The 27,135-nt window shown below is 42.1% G+C and overlaps 11 non-coding genes across 11 annotated transcripts; all 11 read right to left on the bottom strand.

Moving 5' to 3' along the window:
* Positions 1 to 652: 652 nt before the first annotated feature.
* On the bottom strand, positions 653 to 724 carry TRNAR-ACG. Its single transcript has one exon. It is a non-coding gene; the product is annotated as a tRNA-Arg (tRNA).
* A 1,059-nt stretch (positions 725 to 1,783) lies between these two features.
* TRNAR-ACG lies at positions 1,784 to 1,856 on the bottom strand. The gene has a single exon. It is a non-coding gene; the product is annotated as a tRNA-Arg (tRNA).
* A 417-nt stretch (positions 1,857 to 2,273) lies between these two features.
* On the bottom strand, positions 2,274 to 2,346 carry TRNAR-ACG. Its single transcript has one exon. It is a non-coding gene; the product is annotated as a tRNA-Arg (tRNA).
* A 437-nt stretch (positions 2,347 to 2,783) lies between these two features.
* Positions 2,784 to 2,856, bottom strand: TRNAR-ACG. The gene has a single exon. It is a non-coding gene; the product is annotated as a tRNA-Arg (tRNA).
* Positions 2,857 to 4,080: 1,224 nt separating this feature from the next.
* Positions 4,081 to 4,153, bottom strand: TRNAR-ACG. Its single transcript has one exon. It is a non-coding gene; the product is annotated as a tRNA-Arg (tRNA).
* Positions 4,154 to 6,399: 2,246 nt separating this feature from the next.
* Positions 6,400 to 6,472, bottom strand: TRNAR-ACG. The gene has a single exon. It is a non-coding gene; the product is annotated as a tRNA-Arg (tRNA).
* Positions 6,473 to 7,266: 794 nt separating this feature from the next.
* Positions 7,267 to 7,339, bottom strand: TRNAR-ACG. The gene has a single exon. It is a non-coding gene; the product is annotated as a tRNA-Arg (tRNA).
* A 234-nt stretch (positions 7,340 to 7,573) lies between these two features.
* TRNAR-ACG lies at positions 7,574 to 7,646 on the bottom strand. Its single transcript has one exon. It is a non-coding gene; the product is annotated as a tRNA-Arg (tRNA).
* A 506-nt stretch (positions 7,647 to 8,152) lies between these two features.
* On the bottom strand, positions 8,153 to 8,225 carry TRNAR-ACG. Its single transcript has one exon. It is a non-coding gene; the product is annotated as a tRNA-Arg (tRNA).
* Positions 8,226 to 9,062: 837 nt separating this feature from the next.
* On the bottom strand, positions 9,063 to 9,135 carry TRNAR-ACG. The gene has a single exon. It is a non-coding gene; the product is annotated as a tRNA-Arg (tRNA).
* Positions 9,136 to 16,402: 7,267 nt separating this feature from the next.
* On the bottom strand, positions 16,403 to 16,475 carry TRNAR-ACG. Its single transcript has one exon. It is a non-coding gene; the product is annotated as a tRNA-Arg (tRNA).
* Positions 16,476 to 27,135: the final 10,660 nt, after the last annotated feature.

Here is a 27,135-nt window from a genome sequence, read left to right on the forward strand (position 1 = left end):
CCTGGGGGTGTGGTTGAGTGGAAGGTGGGTTCATCCATCCCTAAGCAAACGTCAAGGGTTCGATCCTTGGCTTTGGGAATGGAGCGGTCTTAAATCTACAGGTCAGTTGTCCCACCCAAAAGAGTTGCCTACAATCCAACGAGGGGATTAGTCACTATGTCCGACGGTTGAAACTCTGGGTATACCACCCCCAATTACTATCTCAGCGTTCACCTTGCAAAGTTAAGCGTGAACCCTTGTCTAAAGGGCTAATTTTGAATTCTATTTTTATTTTTGACAATTATTAAGAAATCTGACTCCACTAGGGATCGTCCCCAGAATCTCTGGTTTCATAGACCAGCACCTTATCCATTGGGCCATGGAGTCTTGATGTTAAAAAAAAACCCTTTAAACCTGGGGGTGTGGTTGAGTGGAAGGTGGGTTCATCCATCTCTAAGTAAACGTCAGGGGTGTGGCTTTGGGAATGGAGCGGCCTTAAATCTACAAGTCAGTTGTCCCACCCAAAAGAGTTGCCTACAATCTAGCAAGGGGATTAGTCTCTATGTCCGACAGGCCAGTTGTCCAACCCAAAATAGGTACCTACAATCCAGCGAGGGGATTACCCCAATTGCCATATTTTGGGTGAGTTATTTTGGACAACTATTAAGAAATCCGACTCCACTGGGATCGAACCCAGAATCTCTGGTTTCGTAGACCAGCACCTTATCCATTGGGCCATGAAGTCTTGATGTTAAACAAAACCCTTTCAACCTGGGGGTGTGGTTGAGTGGAAGGTGGGTTCATCCATCCCTAAGCAAACGTCAAGGGTTCGATCCTTGGCTTTGGGAATGGAGCTGGCTTAAACCTACAGGTCAGTTGTCCCACCCAAAAGAGTTACCTACAATCCAGCGAGGGGATTACCCAAAAAAGGTGCCTACAATCCAGCGAGGGGATTAGTCGCTATGTCCGACGGTTGAAACTCTGGGTATACCACCCCCCAATTACTATCTCAGCATTCACCTTGCAAGGTTGACCCTAGTCCACAGAATAATTTGCACTTCTCAATCACTATACCGTGAAGCATTGTCTAAAAGGCTAATTTTGAAATCTATTTTTATTTTGGACAACTATTAAGAAATCCGACTCCATTAGGGATCAGACCCAGAATCTCTAGTTTCGTAGACCAGCACCTAATCCATTGGGACATGGAGTCTTAATGTTAAACAAAACCCTTTAAACCTGGGGGTGTGGTTTAGTGGAAGGTGGGTTCATCCATCCCCAAGCAAACGTGGGTGTGGCTTTTGGAATGGAGCGGCATTAAATCTACAGGTCAGTTGTCCCACCCAAAAGGGTTGCCTACAATCCAGCAAGGGGTTTAGTCACTATGTCCGGAAGGCCAGTTATCCCACCCAAAAGAGGTGCCTACAATCCAGCGAGGGGATTAGACACTATGTGCGACGGTTGAATCCCTGGGTATACCACCCCCACCCCCCAATAGCATATTTTTGGTAAGTTAAGACAACGTTCCCCGTGCAAGGTTGACCATAGTCCACAGAGTAATTTGCATTTCTCAATCATTATACCGTGAACCCTTGTCTAAAGGGCTAATTTTGAATTCTATTTTGATTTTAGACAACTATTAGGAAATCCGACTCCACTGGGGATCGAACCCAGAATCTCTAGTTTCGTAAACCAGCACGTTATCCATTGGGGCATGGAGTCTTGTTGATGTCCGACGGTTGAAACCCTGGGTATACCACCCCTAACCCCCAATTGCCATATTTTGGATAACTATTAAGAAATCCGACTCCACTGGGGATCGAACCCAGAATCTCTGGTTTCGTAGACCAGCACCTTATCCATTGGGCCATGAAGTCTTGATGTTCAACAAAACCCTTTCAACCTGGGGGTGTGGTTGAGTGCAAGGTGGGTTCATCCATCCCTAAGCAAACGTCAAGGGTTCGATCCTTCGCTTTGGGAATGGAGCTGCCTTAAATCTACAGGTCAGTTGTCCCACCCAAAAGAGTTACCTACAATCCAGCGAGGGGATTACCCAAAAAAGGTGCCTACAATCCAGCAAGGGGATTAGTCACTATGTCTGACGGTTGAAACCCTGGGTATACCACCCCCACCCCCCAATTGCCATATTTTGGGTGAGTTGTGACAGCGTTCACCTTGCAAGGTTGACCCTAGTCCACAGAATAATTTGCACTTCTCAATCATTATACCGTGAACCCTTGCCTAAAGGGCTAATTTTGAATTCTATTTTTATTTTGGACAACTATTAAGAAATCTGACTCCACTGGGGATCGAACCCAGAATCTCTGGTTTCGTAGACCAGCACCTTATCCATTGGGCCATGGAGCCTTGATGTTAAACAAAACCCTTTCAACCTGGGGGTGTGGTTGAGTGGAAGTTAGGTTCATCCATCCCTAAGCAAACGTCAAGGGTGTGGCTTTGGAAATGGAGTGGCCTTAAATCTACACGTCAGTTGTCCCACCGAAAAGAGTTGCCTACAATCCAGGGGGATTAGTCACTATGTACGATAGGCCAGTTGTCCCACCCAAAAGAGGTGCCTACAATCCAGCGAGGGGATTAGTCACTATGTCCGACGGTTGAATCCCTGGGTATACCACCCCCACCCCCCAATTGTCATATTTTGGGTGAGTTGTGACAGCGTTCACATTGCAAAGTTGACCATAGTCCACAGAATAATTTGCACATCTCAATCATTATACCATGAACCCTTGTCTAAAGGGCTAATTTTGAATTTTATTTTTATTTTGGACAACAATTAAGAAACCCGACTCCACTGGGGATCGAACCCAGCATCTCTGGTTTCGTAGACCAACACCTTATCCATTGGGCCATGGAGTCTTAATGTTAAACTAAACCCTTTCAACCTGGGGGTGTGGTTGAGTGGAAGGTGGGTTCATCCATCCCTAAGCAAACGTCAAGGGTGTGGCTTTGGGAATGGAGCGACCTTAAATCTACAGGTCAGTTGTCCCACCCAAAAGAGTTGCGGCCTTAAATCTACAGGTCAGTTGTCCCACCCAAATGAGTTGCGGCCTTAAATCTACAGGTCAGTTGTCCCACCCAAATGAGTTGCGGCCTTAAATCTACAGGTCAGTTGTCCCACCCAAAAGAGTCGTGGGTATACCAACCCCACCCCCCGATTGCCATATTTTGGGTGAGTTGTGACAGCGTTCACCTTGCAAGGTTGACCATAGTCCACAGAATAATTTGCTCTTCTCAATCATTGTACCGGGAACCTTTGTCTAAAGGGCTAATTTTGAAGTCTATTTTTATTTTGGACAACTATTAGGAAATCCGACTCTATGGGGATCGAACCCAGAATCTCTGGTTTCGTAGACCAGCACCTTATCCATTGGGCCATGGAGTCTTGATGTTAAATAAAACCCTTTCAACCTGGGGGTGTGGTTGAGTGGAAGGTGGGTTCATCCATCCCTAAGCAAACGTCAAAGGTTCGATCCTTGGCTTTGGGAATGGAGCGGCCTTAAATCAACAGGTCAGTTGTCCCACCCAAAAGAGTTGCCTACAATCCAGCGAGGGGATTAGTAACTATGTCCGACAGTTGAAACTCTGGGTATACCACCCCCCCAACCCCCAATTACTATCTCAGCGTTCACCTTGCGAGATTGACCTTAGTCCACAGAATAATTTGCACTTCTCAATCATTATACCGTGAACCCTTGTCTAATGGGCTAATTTACATTTGGACAACCATTATGAAATTCGACTCCACTGGGGATCAAACCAAAGATATCTGGTTTCGTAGACCAACACCTTATCCATTGGGCCATGGAGTCTTGATGTGTTAAACAAAACCCTTCCATTGGGCCATGGAGTCTTGATGTGTTAAACAAAACCCTTTCAACCTGAGGGTGTGGTTGAGTGGAAGGTGGGTTCATCCATCCCTAAGCAAACGTCGGGTGGGTGAGTTGTGACAGCATTCACCTTGCAAGGTTGACCATAGTCCACAGAATAATTTGCACTTCTCAATCATTATACCGTGAACCCTTGTCTAAAGGGCTAATTTTGAATTCTATTTTTATTTTGGACAACTATTAAGAATAAATCCAACTCCACTGGGGATCGAACCCAGAATCTCTGGTTTCGTAGACCAGCACCTTACCCATTGGACCATGGAGTCTTGATGTTAAACAGAACCCTTTCAACCTGGGGGTGTGGTTGAGTGGAAGGTGGGTTCATCCATCCCTAAGCAAACATCAAGGGTTCGATCCTTGGCTTTGGGAATGGAGCGGCCTTAAATCTACAGGTCAGTTGTCCCACCCAAAAGAGTTGCCTACAATCCAGCGAGGGGATTTGTCACTATGTCCGACAGCTGAAACTCTGGGTATACCACCCGCACCCCCCAATTACTATCTCAGCGTTCACCTTGCAAAGTTGAGCGTGAACCCTTGTCTAAAGGGCTAATTTTGAATTCTATTTTTATTTTTGACAATTATTAAGAAATCCGGCTCCACTGGGGATCATCCCCAGAATCTCTGGTTTGATAAACCAGCACCTTATCCATTGGGCCATGGAGTCTTGATGTTAAAAAAAACCCTTTAAACCTAGGGGTGTGGTTGAGTGGAAGGTGGGTTCATCCATCTCTAAGCAAACGTCAGGGGTGTGGCTTTGGGAATGGAGCGGCCTTAAATCTACAGGTCAGTTGTCCCACCCAAAAGAGTTGCCTACAATCCAGCTAGGGGATTAGTCTCTATGTCCGACAGGCCAGTTGTCCAACCCAAAATATGTACCTCCAATCCAGCGAGATGATTACCCCAATTGCCATATTTTGGGTGAGCTATTTTGGACAACTATTAAGAAATCCGACTCCACAAAGATCGAACCCAGAATCTCTGGTTTTGTAGACCAGCACCTTATCCATTGGGCCGTGAAATCTTGATGTTAAACAAAACCCTTTCAACCTGGGGGTGTGGTTGAGTGGAAGGTGGGTTCATCCATCCCTAAGCAAACGTCAAGGGTTCGATCCTTGGCTTTGGGAATAGAGCTGCCTTAAATCTACAGGTCAATTGTCCCACCCAAAAGAGTTACCTACAATCCAGCGAGGGGATTACCCAAAAAAGGTGCCTACAATCCAGCGAGGGGATTAGTCGCTATGTCCGACGGTTGAAACTCTGGGCATACCACCCCCCAATTACTATCTCAGCATTCACCTTGCAAGGTTGACCCTAGTCCACAGAATAATTTGCACTTCTCAATCATTATACCGTGAACCCTTGTCTAAAAGGCTAATTTTGAATTCTATTTTTATTTTGGACAACTATTAAGAAATCCGACTCCATTAGGGATCAAACACAGAATCTCTGGTTTCGTAAACCAGCACCATATCCATTGGGCCATGGAGTCTTGATGTTAAACAAAACCCTTTAAACCTGGAGGTGTGGTTTAGTGGAAGGTGGGTTCATCCATTCCCAAGCAAACGTCAAGGGTGTGGCTTTTGGAATGGAGCGGCCTTAAATCTACAGGTCAGTTGTCCCACCCAAAAGAGTTGCCTACAATCCAGCAAGGGGTCTAGTCACTATGTCCGGAAGGCCAGTTATCCCACCCAAAAGAGGTGCCTACAATCTAGCGAGGGGATTAGTCACTATGTCCGACGGTTGAATCCTTGGGTATACCACCCCCACCCCCCAATAGCATATTTTGGGTAAGTTGTGACAGCGTTCCCCTTGCAAGGTTGACCATAGTCCACAGAGTAATTTGCACTTCTCAATCATTATACCGTGAACCCTTGTCTAAAGGGCTAATTTTGAATTCTATTTTTATTTTGGACAACTATTATAGGAAATTCGACTCCACTGGGGATCGAACCCAGAATCTCTAATTTCGTAAACCAGCACGTTATCCATTGGGCCATGGAGTCTTGTTGATGTTAAACAAAACCCTTTCAACCTGGGGGTGTGGTTGAGTGGAAGGTGGGTTCATCCATCCCTAAGCAAACGTCAAGGGTTTGATCCTTGGCTTTGGGAATGAAGCAGCCTTATATCTACAGGTCAGTTGTCCCACCCAAAAGAGTTGCCTACAATCCAGCGAGGGGATTAGTCACTATGTCCGACAGGCCTGTTGTCCCACCCAAAAGAGGTGCTTACAATCCAGCGAGGGGATTAGTCACTGTGTCCGACGGTTGAATCCCTGGGTATACCACCCCCACCCCCCAATTGTCATATTTACTGTGTCCGACGGTTGAATCCCTGGGTATACCACCCCCACCCCCCAATTGTCATATTTTGGGTGAGTTGTGATAGCGTTTACCTTGCAAAGTTGACCATAGTCCACAGAATAATTTGCACATCTCAATCATTATACCGTGAACCCTTGTCTAAAAGGCTAATTTTGAATTTTATTTTTATTTTGGACAACAATTAAGAAACCCGACTCCACTGGGGATCGAACCCAGCATCTCTGGTTTCGTAGACCAACACCTTATCCTTTGGGCCATGGAGTCTTAATGTTAAACTAAACCCTTTCAACCTGGGGGTGTGGTTGAGTGGAAGGTGGGTTCATCCATCCCTAAGCAAACGTCAAGGGTGTGGCTTTGGGAATGGAGCGACCTTAAATCTACAGGTCAGTTGTCCCACCCAAATGAGTTGCGGCCTTAAATCTACAGGTCAGTTGTCCCACCCAAAAGAGTCGTGGGTATACCAACCCCACCCCCCGATTGCCATATTTTGGGTGAGTTGTGACAGCGTTCACCTTGCAAGGTTGACCATAGTCCACAGAATAATTTGCTCTTCTCAATCATTGTACCGGGAACCTTTGTCTAAAGGGCTAATTTTGAAGTCTATTTTTATTTTGGACAACTATTAGGAAATCCGACTCTATGGGGATCGAACCCAGAATCTCTGGTTTCGTAGACCAGCACCTTATCCATTGGGCCATGGAGTCTTGATGTTAAATAAAACCCTTTCAACCTGGGGGTGTGGTTGAGTGGAAGGTGGGTTCATCCATCCCTAAGCAAACGTCAAGGGTTCGATCCTTGGCTTTGGGAATGGAGCGGCCTTAAATCAACAGGTCAGTTGTCCCACCCAAAAGAGTTGCCTACAATCCAGCGAGGGGATTAGTAACTATGTCCGACAGTTGAAACTCTGGGTATACCACCCCCCCAACCCCCAATTACTATCTCAGCGTTCACCTTGCGAGATTGACCTTAGTCCACAGAATAATTTGCATTTCTCAATCATTATACCGTGAACCCTTGTCTAATGGGCTAATTTACATTTGGACAACCATTATGAAATTCGACTCCACTGGGGATCAAACCCAAGATATCTGGTTTCGTAGACCAACACCTTATCCATTGGGCCATGGAGTCTTGATGTGTTAAACAAAACCCTTCCATTGGGCCATGGAGTCTTGATGTGTTAAACAAAACCCTTTCAACCTGAGGGTGTGGTTGAGTGGAAGGTGGGTTCATCCATCCCTAAGCAAACGTCGGGTGGGTGAGTTGTGAATAATTTGCACTTCTCAATCATTATACCGTGAACCCTTGTCTAAAGGGCTAATTTTGAATTCTATTTTTATTTTGGACAACTATTAAGAATAAATCCAACTCCACTGGGGATCGAACCCGGAATCTCTGGTTTCGTAGACCAGCACCTTACCCATTGGGCCATGGAGTCTTGATGTTAAACAGAACCCTTTCAACCTGGGGGTGTGGTTGAGTGGAAGGTGGGTTCATCCATCCCTACGCAAACGTCAAGGGTTTGATCCTTGGCTTTGGGAATGAAGCAGCCTTATATCTACAGGTCAGTTGTCCCACCCAAAAGAGTTGCCTACAATCCAGCGAGGGGATTAGTCACTATGTCCGACAGGCCTGTTGTCCCACCCAAAAGAGGTGCTTACAATCCAGCGAGGGGATTAGTCACTGTGTCCGACGGTTGAATCCCTGGGTATACCACCCCCACCCCCCAATTGTCATATTTACTGTGTCCGACGGTTGAATCCCTGGGTATACCACCCCCACCCCCCAATTGTCATATTTTGGGTGAGTTGTGATAGCGTTTACCTTGCAAAGTTGACCATAGTCCACAGAATAATTTGCACATCTCAATCATTATACCGTGAACCCTTGTCTAAAAGGCTAATTTTGAATTTTATTTTTATTTTGGACAACAATTAAGAAACCCGACTCCACTGGAGATCGAACCCAGCATCTCTGGTTTCGTAGACCAACACCTTATCCATTGGGCCATGGAGTCTTAATGTTAAACTAAACCCTTTCAACCTGGGGGTGTGGTTGAGTGGAAGGTGGGTTCATCCATCCCTAAGCAAACGTCAAGGGTGTGGCTTTGGGAATGGAGCGACCTTAAATCTACAGGTCAGTTGTCCCACCCAAAAGAGTTGCGGCCTTAAATCTACAGGTCAGTTGTCCCACCCAAATGAGTTGCGGCCTTAAATCTACAGGTCAGTTGTCCCACCCAAAAGAGTCGTGGGTATACCAACCCCACCCCCCGATTGCCATATTTTGGGTGAGTTGTGACAGCGTTCACCTTGCAAGGTTGACCATAGTCCACAGAATAATTTGCTCTTCTCAATCATTGTACCGGGAACCTTTGTCTAAAGGGCTAATTTTGAAGTCTATTTTTATTTTGGACAACTATTAGGAAATCCGACTCTATGGGGATCGAACCCAGAATCTCTGGTTTCGTAGACCAGCACCTTATCCATTGGGCCATGGAGTCTTGATGTTAAATAAAACCCTTTCAACCTGGGGGTGTGGTTGAGTGGAAGGTGGGTTCATCCATCCCTAAGCAAACGTCAAGGGTTCGATCCTTGGCTTTGGGAATGGAGCGGCCTTAAATCAACAGGTCAGTTGTCCCACCCAAAAGAGTTGCCTACACTCCAGCGAGGGGATTAGTAACTATGTCCGACAGTTGAAACTCTGGGTATACCACCCCCCCAACCCCCAATTACTATCTCAGCGTTCACCTTGCGAGATTGACCTTAGTCCACAGAATAATTTGCATTTCTCAATCATTATACCGTGAACCCTTGTCTAATGGGCTAATTTACATTTGGACAACCATTATGAAATTCGACTCCACTGGGGATCAAACCCAAGATATCTGGTTTCGTAGACCAACACCTTATCCATTGGGCTATGGAGTCTTGATGTGTTAAACAAAACCCTTCCATTGGGCCATGGAGTCTTGATGTGTTAAACAAAACCCTTTCAACCTGGGGGTGTGGTTGAGTGGAAGGTGGGTTCATCCATCCCTAAGCAAACGTCAAGGGTTCGATCCTTGGCTTTGGGAATAGAGCTGCCTTAAATCTACAGGTCAATTGTCCCACCCAAAAGAGTTACCTACAATCCAGCGAGGGGATTACCCAAAAAAGGTGCCTACAATCCAGCGAGGGGATTAGTCGCTATGTCCGACGGTTGAAACTCTGGGCATACCACCCCCCAATTACTATCTCAGCATTCACCTTGCAAGGTTGACCCTAGTCCACAGAATAATTTGCACTTCTCAATCATTATACCGTGAACCCTTGTCTAAAAGGCTAATTTTGAATTCTATTTTTATTTTGGACAACTATTAAGAAATCCGACTCCATTAGGGATCAAACACAGAATCTCTGGTTTCGTAAACCAGCACCATATCCATTGGGCCATGGAGTCTTGATGTTAAACAAAACCCTTTAAACCTGGAGGTGTGGTTTAGTGGAAGGTGGGTTCATCCATTCCCAAGCAAACGTCAAGGGTGTGGCTTTTGGAATGGAGCGGCCTTAAATCTACAGGTCAGTTGTCCCACCCAAAAGAGTTGCCTACAATCCAGCAAGGGGTCTAGTCACTATGTCCGGAAGGCCAGTTATCCCACCCAAAAAAGGTGCCTACAATCCAGCGAGGGGATTAGTCACTATGTCCGACGGTTGAATCCTTGGGTATACCACCCCCACCCCCCAATAGCATATTTTGGGTAAGTTGTGACAGCGTTCCCCTTGCAAGGTTGACCATAGTCCACAGAGTAATTTGCACTTCTCAATCATTATACCGTGAACCCTTGTCTAAAGGGCTAATTTTGAATTCTATTTTTATTTTGGACAACTATTAGGAAATTCGACTCCACTGGGGATCGAACCCAGAATCTCTAATTTCGTAAACCAGCACGTTATCCATTGGGCCATGGAGTCTTGTTGATGTTAAACAAAACACTTTCAACCTGGGGGTGTGGTTGAGTGGAAGGTGGGTTCATCCATCCCTAAGCAAACGTCAAGGGTTTGATCCTTGGCTTTGGGAATGAAGCAGCCTTATATCTACAGGTCAGTTGTCCCACCCAAAAGAGTTGCCTACAATCCAGCGAGGGGGTCAGTCACTATGTCCGCCAGGCTAGTTGTCCCACCCAAAAGAGGTGCCTACAATCCAGCGAGGAGATTAGTCACTATGTCCGACGGTTGAAACCCTGGGTATACCACCCCCACCCCCCAATTGCCATATTTAGGGTGAGTTGTGACAGCGTTCACCTTGCAAGGTTGACCCTAGTCCACAGAATAATTTGCACTTCTCAATCATTATACCGTGAACCCTTGTCTAAAGGGCTAATTTTTGGATTCTATTTTTATTTTGGACAAATTTTGGGCTAATTTTTGGATTCTATTTTTATTTTGGACAACTTTTAGGAAATCCGACTCAACTGGGGATCGAACCTAAAATCTCTGGTTTCATAGACCAGCACCTTATCCATTGGGCTTTGGAGTCTTGATGTTAAACAAAACCCTTTCCACCTGGGGGTGTGGTTGAGTGGAAGGTGGGTTCTTCCATCCCTAAGCAAACGTCAAGGGTTCGATTCTTGACTTTGGAAATGGAGCAGCCTTAAATCTACAGGTCAGTTGTCTCACCCAAAAGAGGTGCCTACAATCCAACGAGGGGATAAGTCACTATGTCCGACAGGCCAGTTGTCCCACCCAAAAGAGGTGCGATCCACCTTGCAAGGTAAGTTAAACCCGAGTCCATAGACTTATTTGCACTTCTAAATCCTTATACCGTGAACCATTGTCTAATGGGCGAGTAATTTAAGAAACATAACTCCACTGGGAATGAAACCTAGAATCTCTAGTTTCGTAAACCAACACCTTATCCATTAGGCTATGGAGTCTTTATGTCAAACAAAACCCTTTCATACTGGGGGTGTGGTTGAGTGGAAGTTGGGTTCATCCATCCCTAAGCAAATGTCAAGGGTTCGATCCTTGGCTTTGGGAATAGAGCGGCCTTAAATCAACAGGTTAGTTGTCCCACCCAAAAGAGGTGCCTACAATCCAGCGAGGGGATTTGTCACTATGTCCGACGGTTGAAACTTTGGGTGTACCCCCCCCCCCCCCCCCCCAATTGCCATATTTTGGGTGAGTTGTGACAGAGGTCACCATGCAAGGTGAACCGTAATTCTAAATGACATATACAAATTATGAATATTTGGACCCGGATCCACCTTGCAGGGTAAGGTAATCCCGAGTCCACAGAATAATTAACACTTCTCAATCATTATACCGTGAACCCTTGTGGACAGCTATTAGGAAATACAACACACTGGGGATCGAACCAAATATCTCTAGTTTCATAAACCAGCACCTTATCCAATGGGTCATGGAGTTTTGATGTTAAACAAAACCCTTTCAACCTGGGGGTGTGGTTGAGTAGAAGGTGGGTTCATCCATCCCTAACCAAACGTCAAGGGTTCGATCTTTGGCTATGGGAATGGAGCAGCCTTAAATCTACAGGCCAGTTGTCCCATCCAAAAGAGGTGCCTACAATCCAGCGAAGGGATTAATTACTATGTCCAGTTGTGACAGAGTTAGCCTAGCAAGGTGGACCCAAATTCTAAACGACATATACAAATTGTGAATATTTTGACCCGAATCCACCTTGCAAGGTAAGGAAAACCCGAGTCCACAAAATTATTTGCACTTCTCAATCATTATACCGTGAACCCTTGTCTAATGGGCGAGTAATTTTGAATTTTATTTTTATTTTGGGCAACTATTAGGAAATACGACTCCAATAGGGATCGAACTCAAAATCTCTGGTTTCGTAGACCAAAACCTTATCCATTGGGCCATGGAGTCTTAATGTTAAACAAAACCCTTTCAACCTGGGGGTGTGGTTGAGTGGAATGTGGGTTCATCAATCCCTAAGCAAACGTCAAGGGTTCGATCCTTGGCTTTGGGAATGGAGCGGCCTTAAATCTACAAGCCAGTTGTCCCACCCAAAAGAGGTGCCTACAATCCGGCGAGGGGATAAGTCACTATGTCCGACAGGCCAGTTGTCTCACCGAAAAGAAGTGCGATCCACCTTGCAAGGTAAGTTAAACCCGAGTTCACAGAATTATATGCACTTCTAAATCCATTTTCCATGAACCATTGTCTAATGGGCGAGTAATTTAAGAAATATAACTCCACTAGGAATCAAACCTAGATTCTCTGGTTTCGTAAACCAACACCTTATCCATTAGGCTATGGAGTCTTGATGTCAAACAAAACCCTTTCATACTGCGGTTGTGGTTGAGTGGAAGTTGGGTTCATCCATCCCTAAGCAAATGTCAAGGGTTCGATCCTTGGCTTTGGGAATGGAGCGGCCTTAAATCTACAGGTTAGTTGTCCCACCCAAAAGAGGAGCCTACAATCCTACGAGGGGAATGGTCACTATGTCTGACAGGCCAGTTTTCCACCCCAAAGAGGTGCCTACAATCCAGCGAGGGGATTAGTCACTATGTCAGACGGTTGAAACTCTGGGTGTACCTCCCCCCAATTGCCATATTTTGGGTAAGTTGTGACAGAGGTCACCTTGCAAGGTGGACCCTAATTCTAAACGACATATACAAATTATGAATATTTGGACCCGGATCCACCTCGCAAGGTAAGGTAAACCCGACTCCACAGAATAATTTGCATTTCTTAATCATTATACCGTGAACCCTTGTGGACAGCTATTAGGAAATACGAAACACTGGGGATCGAACCAAAAATCTCTAGTTTCATAGACCAGCACCTTATCCATTGAACCATGGAGTCTTGATGTTAAACAAAACCCTTTCAAACCTGGCGGTGTGGTTGAGTGAAGGTGGGTTCATCCATCCCTAAGCAAACGTCAAGGGTTCGATCGTTGGTTTTGGGAATGCAGTGGCCTTAAATCTACAGGTCAGTTGTCCCACCCAAAAGAGGTGCCTACAATCCAGCGAGGGGATAAGACACTATGTCCGACGGGCCGTTGTCCCACCCAAAAAAGGTGTGATCCACCTTGCAAGGTAAGGTAAACCCGAGTCCACAGAATTATTTGCACTTCTCAATCATTATTTCGTGAACCCTTGTCTAATGGGCGGGTAATTTTGAATTTTAGTTTAATTTTGGACAACTATTAAAAAATATAACACCATTGGAAATTGAACTTAGAATCTCTAGTTTCATAGACCAGCACCTTATCCATTAGGCTATGGAGTCTTAATGTTAAACAAAACCCTTTCATACTGTGGGTGTGGTTGAGTGGAAGTTGGGTTCATCCATCCCTAAGTAAATGTCAAGGGGTTCGATCCTTGGCTTTGGGAATGGAGCGGCATTAAATATACAGGTCAGTTGTCCCACCCAAAAGAGGTGCCTACAATCCAGCGAGGGGATTAGTCACTTTGTCCGACAAGCCAGTTGACTCACCCAAAAGAGGTGCCTACAATCCAGCAAGGGGATTAGTCACTATGTCCGACGGTTGAAACTCTGGGTGAACCTCCCCCCCAATTGCCATATTTTGGGTGAGTTGTGACAGAGGTCACCTTGCAAGGTGGACCCTAATTCTAAACGACATATACTAATTATGAATATTTGGACCCGGATCCACCTTGCAAGGTAAGGTAAACCCGTGTCCACAGAATAATTTGCACTTCTCAATCATTATACCGTGAAACTTTTTGGACAGCTATTAGGAAATACGACACACTGGGGATCAAACCAAAAATCTCTAGTTTCATAGTCCAGCACCTTATCCATTGGGACATGGAGTCTTGATGTTAAACAAAACCCTTTCAACGTGGGGGTGTGGTTGAGTGGGAGGTGGGTTCATCCATCCCTAACCAAACGTCAAGGGTTCGGTCCATTGCTATGGGAATGGAGCAGCCTTTAATCTACAGGCCAGTTGTCCCACCCAAAAGAGGTGCCTACAATCCAGCGAGGGGATTAGTCACTATGTCCAGTTGTAAGACATACAAATTGTGAATATTTGGACTCGAATCCACCTTGCAAGGTAAGGAAAACCCGAGTCCACAGAATTATTTGCACTTCTCAATCATTATACCGTGAACCCTTGTCTAATGAGCGAGTAATTTTGAATTTTATTTTTATTTTGGACAACTATTAGGAAATACGACTCCACTAGAGATCGAACTCAGAATCTCTGGTTTCGTAGACCAACACCTTATCCATTAGGCCATGGAGTCTAAATGTTAAACAAAACCCTTTCCACCTGGGGGTGTGGTTGAGTGGAAGGTGGGTTCATCCATCCCTAAGCAAACATCAAGGGTTCGACCCATGGCTTTGGGAATGGAGCGGCCTTAAATCTACAAAGGTGTGTTCATCCATCCCTAAGCAAACGTCAAGGGTTCGACCCTTGGCTTTGGGAATGGAGCAGCCTTAAATCTACAGGCCAGTTGTCCCACCCAAAAGAGGTGCTTACAATCCAACGAGGGGATTAGTCACTATGTCCGACGGTTGAAACCCTGGGTATACCACCCCCTCCACCTAGTTGCCATATTTTGGGTGAGTTGTGACAGAGTTCACCTTGCAAGGTAGACCCTAGTCCACAGAATAATTTGCACTTCTCAATCATTATACCGTGAACCCTTGTCTAAGGGGCTACTTCTGAATTTTATTTTTATTTTGGACAACCTTAAGGAAATACGACTCCACTGGGGATCGAAACCAAAATCTCTAGTTTCATAGACCAGCACGTTATCCATTGGGCCATGGAGTCTTGATGTTAAACAAAACCCTTTCAACCTGGGAGTGTGGTTGAGTAGAAGGTGGGTTCATCCAACCCTAAGCAAACGTCAAGGGTTCGATCCTTGGCTTTGGTAATGGAGCGGCCTTAAATCTACAGGTCAGTTGTCCCACCCAAAAGAGTTGCCTACAATCCAGGGGATTAGTCACTATGTCCGACAGGCCAGTTGTCCCACCCAAAAGAGGTGCCTACAATCCAGCGAGGGGATAAGTCACTATGTCCGACAGGCAAGTTTTCCCACCCAAAAGAGGTGGGATCCACCTTGCAAAGAAAGGTAAACTCGAGTCCACAGAATTATTTGCACTTCTCAATCATTATTCTGTGAACCCTTGCCTAATGGGCGAGTAATTTCAAATTTTAGTTTAATTTTGGACAAATATTTAGAAATATGACTCATGGGAATTGAACTTAGAATCTCTGGTTTTGTAGACCGGTAACTTATCCATTAGGCTATGGAGTATTGATGTCAAACAAAACCCTTTCAACCTGGGGGTGTGGTTGAGTGGAAGTTGGGTTCATCCATCCCTAACCAAATGTCAAGGGTTCGATCCTTGGGTTTGGGAATGGAGCGGCCTTAAATCTACAGGTTAGTTGTCCCACCCAAAAGAGGCGCGTACAATCCAGCGAGGGGATTAGTCACTATGTCCGACAAGCCAGTTGTCCCACCCAAAAGAGGTGCCTACAATCCAGCGTGGGGATTAGTCACTATGTCCGACGGTTGAAACTCTGGGTGTACCTCCCCCCCAATTGCCATATTATGGGTGAGTTGTGACAGAGGTCACCTTGCAAGGTGGACCCTAATTCGAAACGACATATACAAATTATGAATATTTGGACCTGGATACACCTTGCAAGGTAAGGTAACCCCAAATCCACAGAATAATTTGCACTTCTCAATCATTATACCTGAACCCTTGTGGATAGCTATTAGGAAATACGACACACTGGGGATCGAACCAGTCGAACCAAAAATCTCTAGATTCATAGACCAGGACCTTATCCATTGGGCCATGGAGTCTTGATGTTAAACAAAACCCTTTCAACCTGGGGGTGTGGTTGAGTGGAATGTGGGTTCATCCATCCCTAACTATACGCCAAGGGTTCGATCCTTGACTATGGGAATGGAGCAGCCTTAAATCTACAGGCCAGTTGTCCCACCCAAAAGAGGTGCCCACAATCCAGCGAGGGGATTAGTCACTATGTCCGATTGGGTTAGTTGTGACAGAGTTACCCTTGCAAGGTGGACCCTAATTCTAAACGACATATACAAATTGTGAATATTTGGACCCGAATCCACCTTGCAAGGTAAGGAAAATTCGAGTCCACAGAATTATTTGCACTTCTCAATTATTATACCGTGAACCCTTGTCTAATGGGAGAGTAATTTTGAATTTTATTTTTATACGACTCCACTAGGGATTGAACCTAAAATCTCTGGTTTCGTAGACGAGCACCTTATCCATTAGGACATGGAGTCTTGATGTTAAACAAAACTCTTTCAACCTAGGGGTGTGGTTGAGTGGAAGGTGGGTTCATCCAACCCTAAGCAAACGTCAAGGGTTTGACCCTTGGCTTTGGGAATGGCGCGGCCTTAAATCTACAGGTCAGTTGTCCAACCCAAAAGAGGTGCTTATAATCCAGCGAGGGGATTAGTCACTATGTCCGACGGTTGAAACCCTGTGTGTTCCCCCTTCCCCCCCAAAAAAGAAAGACCTTATTTTGAATATTTGGACCCGATTCCACCTTGCAAGTTAAGGTAAACCAGAGTCCACAGAATAATTTGCACTTCTCAATCATTATACCGTGTACCCTTTTCTAAAGGGCGAGTAATTTTGAATTTTATTTTGGACACTTAATAGGAAATACAACTCCACTAGGGATTGAACCCAAAATCTCTAGTTTCATAAACCAGCACCTTATCCATTGGGCCATGGAGTCTTGATGTTAAACAAAACCCTTTCAACCTGGGGGTGTGGTTGAGTGGAAGGTGGGTTCATCCATCCAGAAGCAAACGTCAAGGGTTTGATCCTTGGCTTTGGGAATGGAGCAGCCTTAAATCTACAGTCCAGTTGTCCCACCCAAACGAGGTGCATACAATCCAGCGAGGGGATTAGTCACTATGTCCGACGGTTGAAACCCTGGGTGTACTTCCGCCCCTCCCCCCTAGGGATGGCAATGGGTCGGGGAGGGCTACATCCATCACCTGACCCACCTTATATTTTCTCCACCCACCCCCACCTCCATCCCGCATCGGGTTGACTTTTTCAGAACCAACCCCCACCCCCACCTGGTGCGGGTGCCCACTACGGGTACCCACCATTTATCATCTTATTATGTTTTTCAAAAAAATAATATTTTAATTATTTATAAATTATAAAAGAACATATAATCCATTAGTGATACTAAAACATAAATAATGAAAATATTTAAATATAATAACAAAATTGTTAAATTTTAAAAATAAAATTAGTAGTTTTGATATAAAAAAATAGTAAAAAGATACACGAAGTTATATAAACTATTATAACTAACTACATACTAGTACTTATTTTACTATTATATATATAATATATACACACACACATGGTGGGTCGGGTGGGATTCTAGGCGGGTCTTGTACATAGAATCCGAATCCAACCCGACCCACTGCGGGTTTTCTTTTTTAAGACCCACCCGACCCACCACCCAAAAAAACCCGATCCATGCGGGGTGGATTCGGGTAGATATCCACGGGTCGGATTGAAATTGCCATCCGTACTCTCCCCCCCCCCCCCCCCCCCCTCCCCTAAAAAAAAAGACCTTTTCAATTGCCATATTTTGGGTGAGTTGTGATAAAGTCCACCTTGCAAGGTAGACCCTAATTCTAAACGACATATACATATTGTGAATATTTGGACCCGAGTCCATCTCAATCATTATACCGTGAACTAGGGATGTCAATCGGGCCAGCCTACTTGGTTCGGGCTAGCCCTATCGGGTTGTCGGGCTAATCGGTTTATTAATATTTTATTCTCGGATTCGGTTTGGCCCTAAACCTAAACTTCGGGTTGTCGGGCTAATCGGGCGGGTTGAACCATCTGAACTAAAATTAGAAACTGAAAGTGAGTACCCATATTTAGAGTATGGATAACAACGGGGCGGGGCGGGGCGGGGCGGGGCGGGGTCGGGAAGTATACTCCCCGTCTCCGTCCTCAATGGGAAATTGAAAATAGTGCCTATCTACATTCCCGCGGAGAATTTGACGGGAACGAAGAATCCCATCCTCTTCAATTTTTAGTCAAAATATTAAATTAATGTTGTTTTAAATTTTAAAAAACTAAAAACTTCAGCTTTAATTTAAATTATATATATATATATATATATATATATATATATATATATATATATATATATATATATATATATATATAATTATAATAATTATTCAATGTATGTTAGGTTTTACATCACTTTTAAAATAAAGAATAGTTTTCAATAGTTCGGGTTGTCGGGTTAGCCCATTTAATTTCGGGCTAGCCCTATCAATTTCGATTTTATCGGGTTGGCCCATCGGGTTCGGGCTAAATTGACATCCCTACCGTGAACCCTTGTCTAAAGGACAAGTAATTTTGAATGTTGTTTTGGATACCTATTAGGAAATAGGTCTACACTGGGGATTGATCCAAGAAACTCCAGTTTCGTAGACCAGCATCTTATCCATTGGGCCATGGAGTTTTGATGTTAAACAAAAACCTTTCAACCAGGGGACGTGGTTGAGTGGAAGGTGGCTTCATCCATCCTTTACCAAATGTGAAGGGTTCGATCCTTGGCTTTGGGAATGGAGCAGCCTTAAATCTACAGGCTAGCTGTCCCACCCAAAAGAGGTGCCTACAATCCAGCGAGGGGATTAGTCACTACGTCCGACGGTTAAAACCCTAGGTGTACCCCCCTTCCCCCCCCCCCCCCCCCCCCCCCAAAAAAAAGACCCTTTCAATTGTCATATTTGTTGTTACATCCCAAATCCACAAAATAATTTGCACTTCTCTATCATTATACCGTGAACCCTACTATTAGGGGGGGGATTAAACCTAGAATCTTTGGTTTCGTAGACCAACACCTTATCCATTAGGCCATGGAGTCTTAATATTAAACAAAACCCTTTCAACCTGGGGGTGTGGTTGAGTGGAAGGTGGGTTCTTCCATCCCTAACCAAACGTCAAGGGTTCAATCCTTGGCTTTGGGAATGGAGCAACTTTAAATCTACAGGCCAGTTGTCCCACCCAAAAGAGGTGCCTACAATCCAGCTAGGGGATTGGTCACTATGTCCGACGGTTGAAACCCTGGGTGTACCCCCCCCCCCCCCCCCCCTCCCCAAAAAAAAAAAAAAAAAAACAAGACCCTTTCAATTGCCATATTTTGGGTGAGTTGTTATATCATGGACAGAGTCCACCTTGCACGGTGGACCCTAATTCTAAACGACCTATAAATTGTGTATTTTTAATATTAGAATTGTGAACTTCTAGAATATAAATTTTGGTTTAAAGTTAAAATGTATAACAATTGTCATGGTTATCAAATCCTAATTTGTTAATATTTTGTGACTACAATATTTGAAAGGAACTTGTAAATACAAAACAAGGTAATCGGTTACATATATGTAACATTGTGTGTTCAATTGTTCATAGTATACAAATTGTGAATATTTGGACCCGATCTACCTTGCAAGGTAAACCCGAGTCCACAGAATAATTTGCACTTCTCAATCATTATACCGTGGACCCTTAAGTAAGGGCTAGTAATTTTGAATTTTAATTTTGAAAACTATAAGGAAATACGACTCCATCTCTGGTTTCGTAGGCCAACACATTGTCCATTGGGCCATGGAGTCTTGATGTTAAACAAAACTCTTTCAACCTGGGGGTGTGGTTGAGTGGAAGGTGAGTTCATCCATCCCTAACCAAATGTCAAGGGTTCGATCCTTGCTTTGGGAATGGAGCAGCCTTAAATCTACAGGCCAGTTGTCCCACCCAAAAGAGGTTCCTACAATCCAGCCAGGGGATTAGTCACTATGTCCGACGGTTGAAACCCTAGGTGTAACCCCCCCCCCCCCCCCGCCCCCCCTCGCCCCCCTCCCAAAAAAAAAGACCCTTTCAATTGCCATATTTTGGGTGAGTTGTTATATCATGGACAGAGTCCACCTTGCAAGGTGGACCCTAATTCTATACGACGTATAAATTGTGTATTTTTAATATTAGAATTGTGAACTTCTAGAATATAAATTGTGGTTTAAAGTTAAAACGTATAACAATTGTCTTGGTTATCAAATCGTAATTTGTTAATATTTTATGACTACAATATTTGAAAGCAACTTGTAAATACAAAACAAGGTAATCGGTTACATATATGTTAACATTGTGTGTTCGTAGTATACAAATTGTGAATTTTTGGACCCGGATCCACCTTGCAAGGTAAACCCGAGTCCACAGAATAATTTGTCCTTCTCAATCATTATACCGTGGACCGTAGTCTAAATGACTAGTAATTTAGAATTGGGGATCAAACCCAGAATCTTTGGGTCTGTAGACCAGCACCTTATCTATTGGGCCATAGAGTATTGATGTTAAACAAAATCCTTTCAACCTGGGGTGTGGTTGAGTGGAAGGTGGGTTTTTCCATCCTTAACTGAACGTCAAGGGTTCGATCCTTGACTTTGGGAATGTATCAGCCTTAAATCTCCAGGCCAGCTGTCTCACCCAAAAGTGGTGCTTACAATCAAGCGAGTTGATTAGTCACTATGTTCGACGGTTGAATCCCTGGGTATACCCAAAAAAAAAAAAAAAAAAACCTTTCTATTGCCATATTTTGGGTGAGTTGTTATATCATGGACAGTGTCCACCTTGCAAGGTGGACCCTGATTCTAAACGACGTATAAATTGTGAACTTCTAAAATATAAACTGTGGTTTAAAGTTAAAACGTATAACAATTTTCATGGTTATCAAATCCTAATTTGTTAATATTTTGTGACTATAATATTTCAAAGGAACTTGTAAATACAAATGAAGGTAATCGGTTACATATATGTTAACATTGTGTGATCGTACTTTTGAGAAATATTATGTATTTTGAATACTTGGAGGATATATTTTTGAAATAAACTATTTTTTGGAGGTTATCCTATTTGGTTGGGCAGTGTGGAGGTTGGATTGATGTGATATTGGCGGACCCCTGGCTCTATTTGCAATGGGTCCGGTTGTGATGAGGCTCCAAACAGGTTGGTGGTGTGAAAAAATCCCAATCAACCATTGTGAACTGATCCGGTAGTATCGGAAATCTCCAGGTTGCTTTATTGGTTGATTTGGGTATCCTGATAGAAACATATCCTGGGTTACCAGAACTAGTAACTACCCACTGTCTTGGAATCCCAGTTAGGGGTTGTGTGTACTTAAAGTTCTAGATCTGTTTCCATTTGAGACTTGTGATGTGATATTGATTGATGACATTGATTGGTTATTGAGATTTGAATACTCCACACTTGTTTCATGCGTGTATGACTCTTCGATTTGATATAGTTACCTCCACGTGTATATTATATTATTATGCTATCTATGTTGCTATTGAAAAATGAGACTTGAAGTATATGTATGGTATGATATGATTTGGAAAGTATATTTGAAAGTATTGTGTGACATATTCCTCACATGTATACCTAGATCTACAAACTCTTTTGATTAAGGTTTGGGTTATGAGTTACTATACCTTGAATTGGTTATGTATTTCCTCTGTTGATATTAGCCTTGAGCTGAACTGGTGTGAGTAATACTGTCAAGTGTTTTCTAAAGAGTTGAATCTTGTTTCAAAATGATTTATGGGTGTGAGTTCATTTACTAGAACCTATCGTTCCAATGCATACAAGTCTTTTGAAAACCTTCCTTTAGAGTTTGTTAGAAGTGTAAGTAGTATCTTTGTTCAAAAAACCTAGTTTGATTATCAACCATTTTTGAAAGTAAATAAGTATGTAGTTTTACGTGGTGGAGTGGGAATTTACTTAGCATTATTCGCTAACGTTTTAACTTTATTTTCAGGTATGGAGTAGAGGTGTCGAGAACGCGCTATTTAGCTTGTTGATGTATTCTTACTCCTTTACCTTAGATTGAACTTTAAGAGATTCTGTAGTTGACTTATGTTTTGGAGTTGGTGTAATGACTTTAGACTTATGTTGGATTTAGTTTGTGAACTTTTGGTTAGTTGCCTTAGCGTTTGGGTTTTAGTACTGGCCCGGGCGTGGCGTGACACCCCTTAGACTTGTAATGGTTTTTAGCTTCCGCACTTAAACTCTTTTGAAAATCGAATATTATCTCTTTATTTCCCTTTATTTATTGAGTTCCCGTATTAGATATTTGGGGGTGTTACATTAGTGGTGGATTAAAATTGTCACATTACATATAATTAAATAAAAAAAATTATGTTAAAGACCTTGTGGTCGAGTGTCATAGCTGTGGCTTCTCTAATATATGAGGTCTCAGGTTTGAACCCCAGTTTGAAAATATTTTTTTTTTTTTTGTGGGTTTTCACTTGGACACAATGACTTCTTTTTTGGGGGTATACCCAGGGTTTCCACCGCCGGACACAGTGACTAGTCGCCTAGCTGGGTTTTCAACGTCGGACACAGTGACTAGTCGCCTAGCTGGGTTTTCACTGTCGAACAAATTGACTTTTTTTTTTTTGAGTTAATTCCAACAATAGTCCTCTGACTATTGCAATTTTTCATAATTGGTACTCGTCTTTTAATTTAGACAAAATAGACCCTTGACTATTATATTTGTTCCAACATTAGTCCATCCGTTAAAGATCAGTTTGTTAGGCATTAGTATAGGGGTTAAAATGGTATTTTTCTTAATTATTGCTTTCTTCTTCCTCCCTTGTCCGACCAGTGGTCATCTTCTGCTCTCTGTTTTACCTGAATCACTTCTTAAACTCCCAACGAAGAAAAAAAGTTTGCAAAAACGAACATAACATGACCATACATTGATCAAAAGCAGACTAAAGGTTTCATTACACAAATTTTCATTTTGAGTTCAAATTCTTCAAAATTTAGAACCAATAATTCGCAGGAGCCAGGATTCGCGACTCGGACCGGGAAAGCGAGAGCCCCGCCGAGCCTTCGCTGGTGTCCGATGGACTACTATGCTGAAGCGCCAGCTCTACTCCGCCACCGTTACGCTTTCTCTCGTCGCTAAGCTGAAGCGTATCCGTATCGGGGAACAAGGAATTTAAAGAAGGAAGCTCCTTGATGAACGGCGTCGCCGCCTTCAACAGCCACTCCACCGCCTTGCTGAGCTGTTGTACCCGATACGGTCCTGCAAATCGTTGAATTGCACCGCCGTGTTGACGGAGAGGCGCACGCAGCGGTTCCTCAACCCCTTGGAAGTCCACACCTTGCTGCGCTTGTCTTTCCCCCCGAAGCTCGAGAAACCCGAACAATCCGCGACGACGGCCACCCACAGAGCCGCCCAAGGCCGCCGCCGCCATTACTCCTCTTGATCTCCCCATCTTCTCTCAAACACACCCCTCTTTCTTCCCCGCCACCCAATTAGGCCTCTTCACACACACAAAGCTCGCTCAGAAACAATAAAGTTCGCAACTTTCTTTCTTTCTTCCTATGCAAATTCAGAATTGAAATTAAGGCTACGATTGAGAGAAGAGGCAAAAAAAAAAAAAAAAACAAAAAAAAAACAGAGAAGCAGAAGATGGCCGGTGGTCGAACAAGCCAGGAAGAAAGCAATAGTTAAGAAAAAGACCATTTTAGCCCCCCTACTAACGTTTAACAAACTGATCTCTAACGGAAGGATCAATGTTGGAACAAATTTAATAGTCAAGGGTCTATTTTGTCCAAATTAAAAGACTAGGACCAATGTTGGAAAATCACAATAGTCAAAGAATCATTGCTAGAATTAACTCTTTTTTTTTTTTGGTATATCCAGGGTTTCCACTGTCGGATATAGTGACTTTTTTTTTGGGAGGGTATATTCAAGGTTTCCATTGTCGGACACAGTGACCTTTGGTTAAGGATGAATGAGTCCCTTCCACTCAACCACACCCCCGAGTTTTGAAAGTATCTTTTAATTGTATATGGAAGAAATAAAAATATACAAGTTATCAATATACTTTTTAAAATGATAAATTAATTATAATTTATTAACGAAATATGATAAGTTGAAAATATCTTTTCATTTTATAAGGAAGAAATCAAAATGTATGAGTTATTAATACACTTTTAAAATGATAAATTAATTATAATTTATTTTTATATTAAGGTCTCCTTGAATCGTATCAAGTATTTATCATTTATAATTTATTTTTATTTTTATATGTTAAAAGTTCTTTTTATTAAGGTCTCCTGGCATCGGATATGGCAAAAGTTCTTTTTATAAAGGTCTCCTGGTATCGGATATGACTGAAATAAAAATTTCCATTGGTGAGAATAAAGTTCTTTTTATAAAGGTCTCCTGGTATCGAATATGACTGAAATAAAAATTTCCATTGCTGAGAATAAAGTTCTTTTTATAAAGGTCTCCTGGTATCGAATATGACTGAAACTCAAATCTCTCAGGTGAGAGTAAGTATCCTAACCAACTAGACTACAACGAATTAATGTTTATTAATGTTCTATTAAGTTATTATAAGAACGTAGGAAAGATTGACTACATTTACCATCCTAATTTGTAGGTATTGAAACAATTTTTTTAATCAAAATATTTAAGTGGACTAAATTCATTCTAAAATATTTAAGGCGCAAGTGTCCAATAGCTCCATCTATTATTTTGAAGTGCTCAATTTCCCCCATCAACTAAAACATAATCTAATTAGACACATTTACCTCTAAAAATTTGTCGATTAATCTAATTCCCCCCATAACAAAATTAATTAACCCATCCTAAACCCTAATTGTTAATTCCTTAATTCTGCAATGACGACAGTGCAAAAACAAAATTAACCACATCCGTAATTTGAAACTGACGCCAACAGGGCAGAAACTTTATACAATTCGAAGCCGATGAATACTCTATATATATTTTCACCAAAGTAGTTTCTACTTTCTAGCAAAACGCATGAACTGCTAAGCAAAATGAGGTTTTAAATTTCACTAATTGAACTGCTTAGTGGAATGGAAAGTACGTACCAATGAATTAGAAGCAACCTAGTTGAATAATGCGTAGAGAACAAATATTTATCTAATTTTAATCCGTAGGAAACTGAAGACACCGACCTTCATAGTCCATTGCAGAAGACGACGACGACATTGACCGGAAATCCGTAGGAAACTGAAGACATCGGAGGCTCATAATCTAAATTATTTCGCACGCTGGATGAAGTTGAAGACGATGCCATTACAAGGTTGATGAAGATGTCGATATGAAGAATGAACGAAGAACAGAAATTGAAGAACTGAAGAACGGAATCGGAAATTATGAAGTTTATAATGTCGTTGGACTGAAGAAGGAAGCACGGAAATGAAGAACCGAAGAATGGAAATTATTGCATGTTAGACTAGGTTCTCGTTGGAGATTAGGAAGTAAATACCACATCAGCACCATTTTTTTTAAATAAAATTACATGTCAGCAGTGTGGAGTGACAACCTGCAAAAAAAGCTAATCGACAAATTTTTGAGGTAAGTGTGTCCAATTAGATTATGTTTTAATTGATGGGGGGAATTGAGTACTTTGAAGTAATAAATGAGCCAATTTAACACTTGTGCCCATATTTAAATATCATCCCTTTTACCAAACTCACCACTCTTCGTATGAAACATTTGGGATGTTTTTGTCTATTTTAATTTATTCAAAGAAGGGATAAAAATGATCAAATTAATAGTTGACAACCAAAAGTAAAAATGTTAGAATTAACTTGATAAGAAAATTTCGGGCATTGAGTCAATTAAGTGAATGTTTCACTATTTTGGATATTGTTTTACATGTTTAAAGTGTCTTCTTATGGATAAGAAGAAGTAAGGTGACGGGATGATATGGAGTGTGGAGAAAAGCTCTCTTATTATGGGCGCGCGACTATTGGTGTAAGACAAATTACTTTTTTTTTTTTTTTAATTAGTTATTAAGTGAAGTGTGTTGCACAATTAAATAAATGTTAATGTACTAGGACTATGTGGTCCAATGGTATCCGGGTTGGATTTTCATTTGAAAGATTATGAGTTCGAGCTTCACTGGAGGCGTTATTAGCTTTTTGTGTTTCAGTAGGTTGAGAAAGTATATAAACAGATACTACATTGTAATAGAGCTAGTAGCATTAAAAAAAATAAATGTTAATGTGAAAAAAGAATTTGTGTAAATACATTATCAAAACAAATAGAAAACTAATATATATAGTTTCAAGTACAATTAGTAATTAAATTGTTAATTTGTTTGGAATTTATATCAATTTATTATATTTTATTCTAACCTTCTCAAAAAAAAAAAAAATTATATTTTATTCTAACAACGTATTCGTATAATCACTACTGGAAATTATGAAATTTCCGACCACCTGAAAGTGATCTTAAATCAAGTCGAAAGCCTTGTTCCGACCACTTTTGATATCCGGAAAAACCTTTGTTGCTATTTCCGACCACTTTTTGGTATCAACTTGATTTAAGATCACTTTCACGTGGTCGGAAATTTCATAATTTCTAGTAGTGAATATATTAAGTAATTGAAATCCTCATCAATCATATTCACGATTCAACAATTTACACTATCAAATATATAATTATATGTAGTTGAATAATGAATTACATTATTTTACTGAAACTCAAAGAAATAAAAGAGAAAATGTAAAATTTATTTTTATCCATCATGAGATTTGAGCTAAAATTTTTATATATATCAACACAATAAAAACTATGCAGTTAAAAAATTAAAATTAGAAAATAAATTTCAACAAAGCCTATAAAAAGTTAGGAAAAGAAAACAAATTAGATCTTTATGATTAAATGTTGTATGCAAAACTAAGAAGAAAATGGTAAAATTAGAAAGTATTTGTAAATGTACAAGAAAGAAAGCCCAATGTATATGTTACCAATTGCAATGCTACCAATTAATTAGCATAATTTTAATTCAAATTAATTACTCAGTATAACCTAACGGTTAAATATAACAGTGTTGA

Source organism: Ipomoea nil, unplaced genomic scaffold (genome assembly GCF_001879475.1).
Source record: "Ipomoea nil cultivar Tokyo-kokei standard unplaced genomic scaffold, Asagao_1.1 scaffold0268, whole genome shotgun sequence".
Classification (NCBI taxonomy): Eukaryota; Viridiplantae; Streptophyta; class Magnoliopsida; order Solanales; family Convolvulaceae; genus Ipomoea; species Ipomoea nil.